Raw genomic sequence first — 14,749 nt, 5'->3', positions numbered from 1 at the left:
CCCAGGGTCGGCAGCGGCCTGGAGCGGAGCCTTCGGCCGGGCCGAGTGCGGGGCCGCACGGGCGTGCTGCCTGAAAATCGGCCGGCGGATGACGCGTAGCTAAGCCCCGGGGTTGGCAACAACCCGAAGCGGGGCCACGGGGCGGCCCGGGCGCGCGGCCCGGCGCTCGACCGGCTGGTGCCGCGGAGCTAAGCTCCGGGGTCGACAGTGGCCCGGAGCGGGGCCACGGGGCGGCCCGGGTGCACGGCCCGGCCCTCAGCCGGCGGGTGCCGCAGAGCTACACCCCAAGGTGGCTGTGGCCCGGAGAGGGGCCTGGGGCGGGGACGGGCGAGGGGCGGTCCGGGCTCGCGGCCCGGCCCTTGGCAGGCGGGAGCCGCGGAGCTAAGCTCTCGGGTCAGCAACGGCCCTGAAGCGGGGCCAAGGGCCGGCCTGGCCACGCGGCCCGGCCCTCGGCCGGCGGGTGCCGTGTAGCTAAGCCCCAGGGTCGGCAGCGGCCCGATGTGGGGCCGTGGGCGGCCCGGGCGCGTGGCCCTGCCCTCGGCCGGCGGGTACCGCGGAAGCTAAGCCCCGGGGTCGGCAGCGGCCCAGAGCCGGGCCGTGGGCTGGGCCAGGCGCGGGGCGGCCAAGGGTGTGCGGCCTGGTCCTCGGCCAGCAGGTGCCGTGTAGCTAAGCCCCGGGGTCGACAGAGGCCCGGAGCGGGGACGCGGGCGGCAGGGGTGCGCGGCCCGGCCCTCGGCCGGCGCGTGCCGTGGAGCTAAGTCCCTGGGTCGGCAGTGGCCCGGAGCGGGGCCGAGGGCCGGGCCGGGTGCGGGTGGCCTGGGCGTGCGACCTGGCGCTCGGCCGGCGGATGCAGCGGAGCTCAGCCCCGGCATCGGCAGCGTACCAGATCCGGGCCGTGGGCTGGGCCAGGCGCAGTGCGGCCCGGGCATGATGCCCGGTCCTTGGCCGACGGGTGCCGCGTAGCTAAGCCCCGGGGTCGGCATCGGCCCGGAGCGGGGCCGAGGGCCGGGCCGGGTGCGGGGCGGCCCGGGCGCGCGGTCCAGCCCTTGGCCGGCGGTTGTCGCGGAGCGAAGCCCCGGGGTCGGCAGCGGCCAGGAGCGGTGCCGAGGGTCGGGGTGGGCGCATGGCGGCCCGGACGCGCGGCCCGGCTCTCGGCCGGCGGGTGTCACGTAGCTATGCCCCGGGGTCCCAGTGGCCGGAGCAGGGCCGAGGGCAGGCCCGGCCGCCGGGCACGCCCTCGGCCGGCGGGTGCCACGGACCTAAGCCCCGGGTTCGGCAGCGGCCAGGAGCGGGGCCGAGTACCGGGCCGGGCGCGGGGCGACCTGTGAGTGCGGCCCGGCCCTCGGCCTGCGGGTGCCGCGGAGCTAAGCCCCAGGGTCGCCCGCGGCCAGAAGTTGGGCCGCGGGTGGCCCGGGCACGCGTCCCGGACCTCGGCCGGCGGGTGCCTCGGAGCTAAGCCCCGGGGTCGGCAGCGGCCCGAAGCGGGCCGAGGGCCGGGCCGGGTGCGAGGTGGCCCGGGGGCGCGGCCAGGCCGTCGGCCGGCGGGTGACACGTAGCTAAGCCCCGGGGTCAGCAGCGGCGCGAAGCGGGGGCCGCGGGCAGCCTGGTTGCGCGGGCCCGGACATCTGCCGGCGGGTGCCGTGGAGCTAAGCCCCGGGGTCGGTAGCGGCCCGGAGCAGGGCCTAGGGACGGGCCGGGTGCGGGGCGGATCCGGCGCGCGGCCCGGCCCTTGCCCGGCGGGTGCTGCGGAGCTCCGCCCAGGGGTTGACAGCGGCCTGGAGCGGGGCCGCACGCCAGGCCAGGCTCGGGGCGGCCCCTGCGTTCGGCCCGGCCTTCGGCCTGCGGGTTTCCCGGAGCTAAGCCCCGGGGTCGGCAGCGGCCGGAGCGGGGCCGAGGGCTGGCCCGGCCACCGGGCACGGCTCTCGGCCGGCGGGTGTCGCGTAGCTACACCCCGGGGACGCAGCGGCCGGAGCGGGACCGAGGGCTGGCCCGGCCGCCGGGCACGGCTCTCGGCCGGAGGGTGCTGCGGAGCTAAGCCCCGGGGTCGGCAGCGGCCCGGAGTGGGGCCAAGGGCCGGGTCGCGTGCAGGGCAGCCCGGGCGTGCGACCCGGCCCTCGGCCGGCGGGTGCCGCGGAGCTCAGCCCCGGCATCGGCAGCGTACCGGAGCCGGGCCGTGGGCTGGGACAGTCGCGGGGCGGCCCGGGTGTGCGGCCTGGTCCTTGGCCTGCGGTCGCCGCGTAGCTAAGCCCAGGGGTCGACAGTGGCCCGGAGCGGGGACGCAGGCGGCAGGGGCGCGTGGCCTGGCGCTCGGCCGGCTGGTCCCGCGGAGCTAAGCCCCGAGGTCCCGCAGCGGTCCGGAGCGGGGCCGCGGGGCGGCCCGGGCGCGCGGCCCGGCCCTTGTTCAGCGGGTGCTCGGAGTTAAGCTCTGGGGTCGGCAGCGGCCTGGAGCAGGGCCGAGGGCTGCCCAGCCCTCGGCCGGCGGGTGCAGCGGAGCTCAGCCCCGGCATCGGCAGCGTACAGGAGCCGGGCCTTGGGCTGGGCCAGCGCGGGGCAGCCCAGGTGCACGGCCCGGCACTCGGCCCACGGGTGCCGCGGTGCTAAGCCCCGGGGTCGGCAGTGGCCCGGAGCGGGGCCGAGAGTCGGCACGGGCTTGGGGCGGCCCGGGCGCGCGCCCTACCCTCTGCCAGGGGGTGCCGTGGAGATATGCCCCGTGGTCAGCAAAGGCCCGGAGCGGGGCCGAGGGCCGGGCCGGGCTCAGGGCGACCTGGGCGGGAGGCCCAGCCCGAGGCCGGCTGGTGCCGCGGAGCTAAGTCCCGGGGATGGCAGCGGACAGGAGCGGGGCCGAGGGCCGGACCGGGCGTGTGGCGGCCCGGGCGGGCGGCCCGGTCCTCGACCGGCGGGTGCCGCGGAGTTCAGCACAGGGGTCGGCAGCGGCCCCGAGCCGGGCCCAGCGCCGGGCCAGGCGCGGGGAGGACCGGGCGTGCGGCCCGGCCCTCAGCCTGCGGGTGCCGCGGAGCTAAGCCCCAGGGTTGGCAGCGGCAAGGAGCGGGGCCGCGGGCGGCCCGGGCGCGCGGCCGGTCCCTCGACCCTGCGGGTGCCGTGGAGCTAAGCCCCGGGGTCGGCAGCGGCCCGGAGCGGCTCCGAGCGCCGGGCGAGTTGCGGGGCGGCCCGGGCGTGCGACCCGGCCCTCGGCCGGCGGGTGCAGCGGAGCTCAGCCCCGGCATTGGCAGCGTTCCGGAGCCGGGCCGTGGGCTGGGCCAGGCGCGGGGCGGCCAATGTTGTGCAGCCTGGTCCTCGGCCTGCGGGTGCCGCCTAGCTAAGCCCCGGGGTTGACAGCAGCCCGGAGCGGGGACGCAGGCGGCAGGGGCGCGTGGCCCGGCCCTCGGCCGGCCGGTGCCGCGGAGCTAAGCCCCAAGGTAGGCAGAGGCCCGGAGCGGGGCCGCGGGGTGGCCCGGGCACGTGGCCCTGCCCTCGACCTGCGGTTGCCCCGGAGCTAAGCCCCGGGGTCGGCAGCGGCCTGGAGCAGGGCGGAGGGCCGTGCCGGGTGCGGGGCGGTCCAGGCGCGTGGCCTGGCCTTCGGCCGGAGGTTGCCACATAGCTAAGCCCCGGGTTCGGCAGCGGCCAGGAACAGGGCCGAGGCCCGGGTCGGGCGCGGGGTGGCTCGGGCGCGCGCCACGGCCCTCCGCCGGCGGGTGCCGCGGAGCTAAGCCCCGGGGTCGGCAGCGGCCAGAAGCTGGACGCGGGTGGCCCGGGCGTGCGTCCCGGACCTTGGCCGGCGTGTTCCCCGGAGCTAAGCCCCGGGGTCGGCATCGGCCTGGAGCGGGACCTTCCGCCGGGCTGAGCGCGGGGCCGTACGGGCGCGCTGCCCGGAAATCAGCTGGCGGAAGCCGCGTAGCTAAGCCCCGGGTTCGGCAGCCGCCCCAATCGGGGCCCAGTGCTGGGCCAGGCGCGGGTCGGACCGGGTGTGCGGCCCGGTTCACGGCCTGCGGGTGCCGCGGAGCTAAGCCCCAGGGTCGGCAGCGGCACAGAGCAGGGCCGCGGGCGCCCCGGGCGTGCGGCCGGGCCCTCAACCTGCGGGTGCCGCGGAGCTAAGCCCCGGGGTCGGCAGCGGCCAGGAGTGGGGTGGAGGGCCGGGCCGGCTGCGGGGCTGCCCGGGCACGCGGCCCGGCCTTCGGCCGGCGGTTGCCGCATAGCTAAGCCCCGGGGTCGGCAGGGGCCAGGAGCAGGGCCGAGGGCCGGGACGGGCGCGGGGAGGCTCGGGCGCGCGCCATGGCCCTCAGCCGGCGGGTGCCGCAGAGCTACACACCGAGGTGGCTGTGGCCCAGAATGGGGCCTGGGGCGGGGCCGGGCGAGGGGCGGTCCTGGCTCGCGGCCCGGCACTCGGCCTGCTGGTGCCAAGGAGCTAAGCCCCGGGGTCGCCAGCGGCCCGGAGCAGGGCCGAGGGCCAGGCCGGGTGCAGGGCGGCCTGGGCGTGCGACCCGGCCCTCGGCTGGCAGATGCAGCGGAGCTGAGCCCCGGCATTGGCAGCGTACCAGAGCCGGGCCATAGGCTGGGCCAGGCGCGGGGCCGCCCGGGCATGATGCCCGGTCCTCGGCCGACGGGTGCCGCGTAGCTAAGCCCCGGGGTTCGGCAGAGGCCCGAAGTGGGGCCGTGGGCGGCCCAGGCGCGCGGCCCGGCCCTCCGCCAGCAGGTGCTGCGGAAGCTAAGCCCCAGGAACGGCATCGGCCCGGAGCGGGGCCGAGGGCCAGGCTGGGTGCGGGGTGGCCCGGGCGCGCGGTCCAGCCCTTGGCCGGCAGTTGTCGCGGAGCAAAGCCCCGGGGATGACAGCGGCCAGGAGTGGCGCCGAGGGTCGGGGCGGGCGCATGGCGGCCCGGACGCGCGGCCCTGCTCTCGGCCGGCGGGTGTCGCCTAGCTACGCCCCAGGGTCGCCGCGGCCGGAGCGGGGCCGAGGGCAGGCCCGGCCGCCGGCCACGGCCCTCAGCAGGTGGGTGCCACGGAGCTAAGCCCCAGGGTCGGCAGCGGCCAGGAGCGGGGCTGGGGCTGAGCCCCGGGCCGGGCGCGGGGCGACCCGTGAGTGCGGCCTGGCCCTCGGCCTGCGGGTGCCGCGGAGCTAAGCCCCGGGGTCGCCTGCGGCCAGAAGCTGGGCCGCGGGTGGCCCGGGCACGCGTCCCGGACCTCGACCAGCGGGTGCCGCGGAGCTAAGCCCCAGGGTCGGCAGCGGCACGGAGCCGGGCCACGGGTGGCCCGGGCGGGCGGCCGGACCCTCGACCTGCGGGTGCCGCGGAGCTAAGCCCCGGGGTCGGCAGCGGCCTGGAGCGGGGGCGGAGGGCCGGGCTGGGTGCGGGGGCGGCCCAGGCGTGCGGCCCGGCCTTCGGCCGGCGGTTGCCGCATACCTAATCCCCGGGGTCGGCAGCGGCCAGGAGGGTGCCGTGGAGCTCAGCCCCGGCATCGGCAGCCGGTCCCACGGAGCTAAGCCCCGAGGTTGGCAGCGGCCCGAGCGGGGCCAAGGGCCGGGCCGGGTGCTGGGCGGTCTGGGCGTGCGACCCGGCCCTCGGCCTGCGGGTGCCATGTAGCCAAGCCCCGGGGTCGACAGTGGCCCGGAGCGGGGACGCAGGCGGCAGGGGCGCGTGGCCTGGCCCTCGACCCGCTGGTGCCGCGGAGCTAAGCCCCGAGGTCGGCAGTGGCCCGGAGCGGGGCGGCGGGGGTGGCCCCGGGAGCGCGGCCCAGCCCTCGACCTGCGGTTGCCCCAGAGCTAAGCAAAGGGGTCGGCAGCGGCCTGGAGCGGGGCGGAGGGCCCGTGCCGGGTGCGGGGCGGCCCTGGCGCGCGGCCCAGCCTTCGGCCGGCATTTGCCGCATAGCTAAGCCCCGGGGTCGGCAGCGGCCAGGAGCAGGGCCGAGGCCCGGGTCGGGCGCGGGGCGGCTCGGGCGCGGTGCCACGTCCCTCCACCGGCGGGTGCTGCGGAGCTAAGCCCCGGGGTCGGCAGCGGCCAGTAGCTGGGACGCGGGTGGCCCGGGGCGTGCGTCCCGGACCTAGGCCGGCGGGTTCCCCGGAGCTAAGCCTCGGGGTCGGCAGCGGCCTGGAGCGGGGCCTTCGGCCGGGCTGAGCGCGGGGCTGCATGGGGTGCGCTGCCCGGAAATCAGCCGGCGGAAGCCGCGTAGCTAAGCCCCGGGTTCGGCAACGACCCGAAGCGGGGCCACGGGGCGGCCCAGCGCTCGGCCTGCGGGTGCCGCGGAGCTAAGCCCCGGGGTCGACAGTGGCCTGGAGCGGGGCCACAGGGAGGCCCGGGCGCGTGGCCCGGCCCTCAGCCGGCCGGTGCCGCGGAGCTAAGCCCTGGGGTCAGCAGCAGCCCGGAGCTGGGCCGAGGGCCGGTCGGGCGTGGGGCGGCCCGGGCGCGCGGCCCAGTCCTCGGGCGGCGGGTGCCGCAGAGCTACACCCCGAGGTCGGCTGTGGCCCGGAGCGGGGCCTGGGGCGGGGCCCGAGGGGCGGTCCGGGCTCGGGCCCGGCCCTTGGCAGGCGGAAGCCTTCGAGCTAAGCCCTCGGGTCAGCAATGGCCCGGAGCGGGGCCAAGGGCCAGCACGGCCGCGCGGCCCAGACCTCGGCCGGCAGGTGCAGCGTAGCTAAGCCCCCGGGGTCGGCAGCGGCCCGGAGCGGGGACGTGGGCGGCAGGGGCGCGCGGCCCAGCCCTCGGCCGGCGGGTACCGAGGAGCTAAGCCCTGGGGGCGGGCAGGGGCCCGGAGTTAGGCCGAGGGCGGGGGTCGGGTGCGGGGCGATCCGGGCGGGAGTGTCCACCCTTGACCGGCGGGTGCCGCGGAGCTAAGCTCCGGGGTCGGCAGCGGCCCGGAGCGGGGCCGAGGGCGGGCCCGGGCACGCGGCCCGGCCCTCCGCCGGCGGGTACCCTGGAAGCTAATCCCCGGGGTCAGCAGCGGCCCGGAGTGGGCCGGGCCGGGGAGCGGGGCAGTCCGGGCGTGTGACTGGGCCCTCGGCGGGCGGGTGCAGCGGAGCTCAGCCCCGGCATCGGCAGCGTACCGGAGCCGGGACGTGGGCTGGGCCAGGCGCGGGGCGGCCAAGGGCGTGCGGCCTGGTCCTTGGCCTGCGGGTGCCGCGTAGCTAAGCCCCGGGGTCGACAGCGGCCCGGAGCGGGGACGCGGGCGGCAGGGGCGCGCGGCCCGGCCCTCGTTCGGCGGGTGCTCGGAGCTAAGCCATGGGGTCGGCAGCGGCCCGGAGCAGGGCTGCGGGGCGTCCGGGTGCGCGGCCCGGCCCTCGTTCGGTGGGGCGCTCGGAGCTAAGCCCTGAGGTCGGTAGCGGCCCGGCCCTCAGCCGGCGGGTGCCGCGGAGGTAAGCCCCGGGGTCAGCAGCAGCCCAGAGCGGGGCCAAGGGCCGGGCCGGGCGTGGGGCGGCCTGGGCGCGCGGACCAGCCCTCGGCCGGTGGGTGCCGCAGAGCTACACCCCAAGGTCGGCTGTGGCCTGGAGCGGACTTGGGGCGGGGCCGGGTGCTGGGCGGTCCAGGCTCGCGGCCCGGCCCTTGGCAGGCGGGAGCCGCAGAGCTAAGCCCTCGGGTCAGCAACGGCCCGGAGTGGGGCCAAGGGCCGGCCCGGCCGCGCGCCCTGGCCCTCGGCAGGTGGGTGCGGCGGAGCTATGCCCCTGTGTCGGCTGAGGCCTGGAGCGGGGCCGAGGGCCGGGACGGGCACGTGGCGGCCCTGGCGTGCAGCCTGGCCCTCGGACTGCAGGTGCTGCGGAGATACGCCCAGGTGTCCGCAGCGGCCCGGAGCGGGGCCGAGGGCCGGGCCGGGTTCGGAGCGGCCCGGGTGCGGGGTCCGGAACTTGGCCGGGCCGGTGCGGCGAAGCTAAGCCTTGGGGTCGGCAGCGGCCCGGAGCGTGGCCGAGGGCCGGGACTGGTGCGGGGCGGCCAGGGCGTGCAGCCTGGCCCTCGGCCGGCTGGTGCCGCAGAGCTAATCCCCGGGATCGGCAGCGGCCGGTAGCGGGGGCCGAGGGCTGGCCTGGCCACGCGGCACGGCCCTCGGCCGGCGGGTGCCGCGCAGCTAAGCCCTAGGGTAGGCAGCGGCCCAGAGCGGGGCTGAGGGGCGGCCCGGGCGCGTGGCCCAGCCCTCGGCCGGCGGTTGCCGCGGATCTAAGCCACGGGGTCGGTAGTGGCCCAGAGCGGGGCCCGGTTCGGAGCCGGGCGCAGGGCGGCCCGGACGCGCGGCCCGGGCCTCGGCCGACGGGTGCCACGAAGAAAAAGACCTGGGGTCAGCAGCGGCCTGGGAGCGTGGCCGAGGGCCGGGACGGGTGCGGGGCGGCCCGGGAGCGCGGCTCAGCCCTCGGCCGGCGGGGTGCCGCGTCACTAAGCCCCGGGGTCGGCAGCGGCCCGCGGCAGGGCCGCGGGCGGCCAGGGCACGCGGCCCGGCCCTCGGCCGGCAGGTGCCACAGAGCTAAGCCCCGGGGTCAGCAGCAGTCCGGAGCGGGGCCGCAGGGCGGACCTGGCGCACGGCCCGGACCTTGGCCAGCGGGTACCCAGAGCTAATCCCCGGGGTCGGCAGCGGCCCGGAGCGTGGCCGAGGGCCGGGACGGGTGCGGGGCGGCCCGGGCCCGCGGCCCGGCCCTCGGCCGGCGTGTGCCACGGAGCTAAGCCCAAGGGTCAGCAGCGGTCCGGAGCGGGGGCCGCGGGGCGGACCTGGGGGCATGGCCCGGACCCTCGGCCTTCGGGTGCCGCAGAGCTAATCCCCGGGGTCGGCAGCGCCCCGTAGTGGGGCCGAGGGCTGGCCTGGCCGCGCGGCACGGCCTTCGGCCGGCGGGTGCCGCGAAGCTAAGCCCTGGGGTAGGCAGCGGCCCAGAGCGGGGCCGAGGGGCTGCCCGGGCGCGCGGCCCGGCCCTCGACCGGCGGTTGCCGCGGATCTAAGCCACGGGGTCGGCAGTTGCCCGGAGCGGGGGCCGGGTTGGGAGCCGGGCACAGGGCGGCCCGGACGCGCGGCCCGGGCCTCAGCTGATGGGAGCCGCGGAGCTAAGCCCCGGGGTCGGCAGTGGTCCAGAGCGGGGCCGAGGGCCGGGCCGCCCTGTGCTAAGCCCCGGGGTTGGCAGCGGTCCGGAGCGGGGCTGAGGGCCGAGCCGGGTGTGGGGCGGCCCAGGCAGTCGGCCCGGCCCTTGCCCGGCGGGTGTGGTGAAGCTAAGTCCCGGGGTCGGCAGCGGCCCGGAGCAGGGCCGAGGGCCAGGCCGGGTGCGTGGCGGCCTGGGCGGGCGGCCCGGCCCTCGGACGGCGGGTGCCGCTTAGCTAAGTCCCGGGGTCTTCAGCGGCAAGAAGCGGGCCGCGGGCGGCCCAGGTGCGCGGCCCGGGCCTCGGCCGTCGGGTGCCGCGGAGCTAAGCCCAGGGGTCGGCAGCAGACCGGAGCGGGGCTGAGGGCCGGGCCAGGTGCAGGGCGGCACGGGCGCGCGGCCCGGACCTTGGCCGGCTGGTGCCGCGGACCTAAGCTCCGGGGATGGCAGCGGCCCGTAGCGGGGCCGAGGGCTGGGCCGGGCCTGGGCGGCCCAGGCATGCAGCCACGGCCCTCGGCTTGCAGGTGCCATGGAGCTAAGCCCCGGGGTCGGCAGCAGCCTGGAGCAGGGCCAAGGGGCTAGGCCGGGCCCGGGGCGGCCCGGGCTTGCGGCCCGGCCCTAGGCTGGCGGGTGCGGCGGATCTAAGCCCCGGGGTCAGCAGCAGCCCGAAGTGGGGACTGAGGGCCGGGCCGGGTACGGGGCGGCCCGGGCATGCGGCCTGGCCCTCCGCCGGCGGGTGCCACAGACCTCAGCCCATGGGTCGGCAATGGCACAGAACGGGGATGAGCGGCAGGCCGGGCGCGGGGCGGCCCGGGCGTACGGTCCGGCCCTCTGCCCGCGGGTGTGACAGAGCTAAGCCCCGCGGTTGGCAGCGGCCCGGAGCAGGGCCAAGGGCTGGGCCGCGCGCGGGGCCGCCCTGGCACACAGCCGGGCCCTCTGCAGGCGGGTGCCGCGGAGGTATGCCCCGGGGTCGGCAGCGGCCCACAGCGGGGCAGAGCGCCGGGTTGGGCGCGTGGCGGCCCAAGCGTTCGGACCAGCCCTCGGGCTGCGGGTGCCGCGGAGCTAAGCCCTGTTAGGCAGAGGCCCGGTGCGGGGCCGAGGGCCAGGACGGGCGAGGGGAGGCCTAGGCAAGAGGCCCAGACATCAGCCTGCGGGTGCCGCAGTGCTAAGCCCCGGGGTCGGCAGCTGCCGGAGCGGGACCGAGGGCCGGGCTGGGTGCGGGGCAGCCCAGGCGCACAGCCCAGCCCTCGGCCGGCGGGTGCCACGGAGCTAAGCCATGGTGTCGGCAGCGGACCGGAGCCGGGCCATGGGCCGGGCCAGGAGAGGGATTTCACGGGCTTGCGGCCCGGCCCTCGGCCTGTGGGTGACGCGTAGCTAAGCCCCGGGGTTGGCAGCGGCCCGAAGATGGGCCGCAGGGCGGCCCGGTTGTGCGGCCTGGCCTTCGGCCTGCTGGTGCCGCGTAGCTAAGCCCCTGGTTTGGCAGCGGTCCAGAGCGGGGCCGCGGGCGGCCCTGGCGCGCGGGCCCGGCCCTGGGCCAGCGGGTGCCGCTGAGCTAAGCCCAGGGGTCGGCAGCGGCCCGGAGCGGGGGCCGCGGGGTGGACTGGGCGTGCGGTCCAGCCCTCGGTCGGCGGGTGCTCGGAGCTAAGCCCCAGGGTCGGCAGCGGCCCGGAGCGTGGCCGAGGGCCGGGCCGAGCGCGGGACGGCCCTGGCGCGCGGCCCGTCCCTCGGCCTGCGGGTGCCGCGTAGCTAAGCCCCGGGTTCGGCAGCGGTCCGGAGCGGGGCCACGGGTGGCCCGGGCGCCCGGCCCGGCCCTTGGCCGGCGGGTGCCGCGGAGCTAAGCCCCGGGGTCGGCAGCGGCCCGGAGCGCGGCCGAGGGCCAGGCCAGTTGCGGGGCGGCCCTGGCGCACGACCCGGCCCTCCGCCGGCGGGTGCCACGGAGATATGCCCCAGGGTCTGCAGCGGCTCGGAGCAGGGGCCGAGGGCCGGGCTGTGCGCGGTGGCCCGCTTGGGAGGTCCAGCCCTCGGCCGGCAGGTGCCGCGGAGCTAAGCCCCGGGGTAGGCAGCGGACCGGAGTGGGGCCGAGGGCCATGCTGAGCGTCCGGCAGCCTGGGCGGACGACCCGGCCCTCGACCAGCGGTTGCCGCGGAGCTCAGCTCAGTGGTCGGCAGTGGCCCGGAGCGGAGCCGAGGGCCGGGCCGGGTGTGGGGCAGCCCGGGCACGCGGCCCAGCCCTCGGCCGGCGGGTGCCGCAGAGCTACACCCCGAGGTCGGCTCTGGCCCGGAACGGGGTCTGGAGCGGGGCCGGGCAAGGGGCGATCCGGGCTCGCGGCCCGGCCCTTGGCAGGCGGGAGCCTCAGAGCTAAGCCCTCGGGTCAGCAACGGCCCGGAGCGGGGCCAAGAGCCTACACGGCCGCTCGGCCCTGCCCTCGGCCGGCAAGTGCCGCATAGCTAAGCCTCGGGGTCGGAAGTGGCCCTGAAGTGGGGCCGTGGGCGGCCCGGGCGCGCGGCCCGTCCCTCGGCCGCCACTCCGGGCCCCTGCCCGCGGCCCAGGGCGTAGCTCCGCGGCACCCGGCGGGCCGAGGGGCTGCGGCCGCGTGCCCGGCGCAGCCCTCGGCCGACGGGTGCCGAGGAGCTAAGCCCTGGGGCGGGCAGGGGCCCGGAGTGGGGCCGAGGGCGGGGCTGGACGCGGGGCGGTCCGGGCGGGAGGCCCCGTCCTCGGCCGGCGGGTTCCGTGGAGCTAAGCCCCGGGGTTGGCAGCGGCCCGGAGCGGGGCCGAGGGCGGGCCCGGGCGCGCAGCCCGGCCCTCTGCCGGCGGGTACCGCGGAAGCTAAGCCCCGGAGTCGGCAGCGGCCCAAAGCGGGGCCGAGAGCCGGGCCGGGTGTGGGGCGGTCCGGGCGTGCGACCCGGCCCTCGGCGGGCGGGTGCTGCGGAGCTCAGCCCCCGGCATCGCCAGCCTACCGGTGCCGGGCCGTGGGCTGGGCCAGGCGCGGGATGGCCAGGGCGTGCGGCCTGGTCCTCGGCCTGCGGGTGCCGCGTAGCTAAGCACCTTGGTCGACAGCGGCCCGGAGCGAGGACGCTGGTGGCAGGGGCGCGTGGCCCGGCCCTTGGCCAGCCAGTGCCGCAGAGCTAAGCCCCAGGGTCGGCAGCGGCCTGGAGCGGGGCCGAGGGCGGGCCCAGGCGCGCGGCCCGGCCCTCCGCCGGCGGGTACCACGGAAGCTATGCCCCGGTGTTGGCAGCGGCCCGAAGCGGAGCCGAGGGCCGGGCCGGGTGCGGGGCAGCCCGGGCGTGCGACACGGCCCTCGGCAGGCAGGTGCAGCGGAGCTCAGCCCCGGCATCGGCAGCGTACCGGAGCCTGGCCGTGGGCTGAGCCAGGCGCCGGGCGGCCAAGGGCGAGCGGCCTGGTCCTCGGCCTGCGGGTGCCGCGTAGCTAAGCCCCGGGGTCGACAGCGGCCCAGAGTGGGCACGCGGGCGGCAGGGGCGCTCGGCCCAGCCCTTGTTCGGCGGGTGCTCGGAGCTAAGCCCTGGGGTCGGCAGCTGCCCGGAGCGGGGCCGAGTACGGGCCGAGCGCGGGGCGGCCCGGGCGCGCGGCCCGGCGCTCGGCCCGTGGGTGCCGCAGAGCTAAGCCCCGGTGTCGGCAGTGGCCCGGAGCGGGGCCGAGGGTAGGGACGGGCGTGGGGCGGTCCGGGCGCGTGGCCCCGCCCTCTACCAGCGGGTGCCGAGGAGATATGCCCCGGGGTCAGCAACGGCCCGGAGTGGGGCCTTCGGCCGTGCCGAGCTCGGGGCGACCTGGGCGGGAGGCCCTGCCCTAGGCCGGCGGTTGCCGCATAGCTAAGCCCCGGCATCGGCAGCGGCCTGTATAAGGGCCGAGGGCCGGGCCGGGCTCAGGGCGACTCGGGCGCGCCCCAGTGCCCTCCGCCGGCGGGTGCCGCAGAGCTAAGCCCCGGAGTCGGCAGCGGCCCGGACCGGGGCCGAGGGCCGGGCCAGATGCGGGGTGGCCTGGGCGTGTGTTCCGGCCCTCGGCGGGCGGGTACAGCGGAGCTCAGCCCTGGCACTGGCAGCGTACCGGAGCCGGGCCGTGGGCTGGGCCAGGCGCGGGGCGGCCAAGGGCGTGTGGCCTGGTCCTCGGCCTGCGGGTGCCGCGTAGCTAAGCCCTGGGTCGACAGCGGCCCGGAGCGGGGCCGCGGGGTGGCCTGGGTGCGCGGCCCGGCCCTCGTTCGGCGGGTGCTCGGATCTAAGCCCTGGGGTCGGCAGCGGCCGGGAGCGGGGCTGAGGGCCAGGCCGGGCGCAAGGCGGCCCTGGCCCGCGGCCCGGCGCTCAGCCCGCGGGTGCCGCGGAGCTAAGCCCCATGTTCGGCAGTGGCCCGGAGTGGGGCCGAGGGTCGGGACGGGCGTGGGGCGACCTGGGCGGGAGGCCCCGCCCTTGGCCGGCGGGTGCTGCGGAGCTAAGCCCCATGTTCGGCAGCGGCCTCGACCGGGGCCCAAGGCCGGGCGAGGCGCGGGGCGGAACGGGAGTGCGGCCCGGCCCTCGGCCTGCGGATGCCGCGGAGCTAAGCCCCAGGGTCGGCAGCGGCACGGAGCGGGGCTGCGAGCGGCCCGGGCGCGCGGCCGGGCCCTCAACCTGTGGGTGCCGCAGAGCTAAGCCCCGGGGTCGGTAGCGGCCTGGAGCGGGGCGGAGGGCCGGGCCCGGGGCGGGGTGGCCCGGGCGCGCGGCCCGGCCTTCGGCCGGCGGTTGCCACATAGCTAAGCCCCGGGGTCGGCAGCGGCCAGGAGCAGGTCCAAGGGCCGTGTCAGGCGTGGGGCGGCTCGGGCGCGCGCCACGGCCCTCTGCCGGCGGGTGCCCCGGAGCTAAGTCCCGGGGTCGGCAGCGGCCAGAAGCTGGGCTGCGGGTGGCCCGGGCGAGCTTCCCGGACCTCGGCCGGCGGGTGCCGCGGAGCTAAGCCCCGGGGTCGGCAGCGGCCCGGAGTGGGGCCTTCGGCCGTGCCGAGCGCGGGGCGGCACGGGCGCGCTGCCCTGAAATCGACCGGCGGATGCCACGTAGCTAAGCCCCGGGGTCGGCAACGAACTGAAGCGTGGCCACAGGGCGTCCCGGGCGCGTGGCCCGTCCCTCGGCCGGCGGGTGCCGAGGAGCTAAGCCCTGGGGCGGGCAGGGGCCCGGTGTGGGGCTGAGGGCGGGGCCGGGCACGGGGCCGTCCGAGTGGGAGGCCTCGCCATCGGCTGGCGCGTGCCGCAGAGCTAAGCCCTGGGGTCGGCAGCGGTCCGGAGCGGGGCCGAGGGCGGGCCCGGGCGTGCGGCGCGGCCCTCTGCCAGCGGGTACCGCGGAAGCTAAGCCCCGGGGTCGGCAGCGGCCCAGAGTGGGGCCGAGGGCCGGGCCGGGTGCGGGGCGGCCCGGGCGTGCGACCCGGCCCTCGGCGGGCGGGTGCTGCGGAGCTCAGCCCCGGCATCAGCAGCGTACCAGAGCCGGGCCATGGGCTGGGCCAGGCGCGGGGCGGCCAAGGGCGTGCGGCCTGGTTCTCGGCCTGTGGGTGCCGCGTAGCTAAGCCCCAGGGTCGACAGGGGCCTGGAGCGGGGACTCTGGCGGCAGGGGCGCGTGGCCCGGCCCTTGGCCGGACGGTGCCGCAGAGCTAAGCTCCGAGGTCGGCAGAGGCCTGGAGCGGGGCCGCGGGGCGGCCCGGGCGCGGGGCGGCCCAGGCGGGCAGCCCGGTCCTCGACCGGCGGGTACCGCG

Source organism: Sorex fumeus, unplaced genomic scaffold (assembly GCF_029834395.1).
Source record: "Sorex fumeus unplaced genomic scaffold, SorFum_2.1 ptg000051l, whole genome shotgun sequence".
Lineage (NCBI taxonomy): Eukaryota > Metazoa > Chordata > Mammalia > Eulipotyphla > Soricidae > Sorex > Sorex fumeus.
This window is presented reverse-complemented; position numbering follows the sequence as displayed.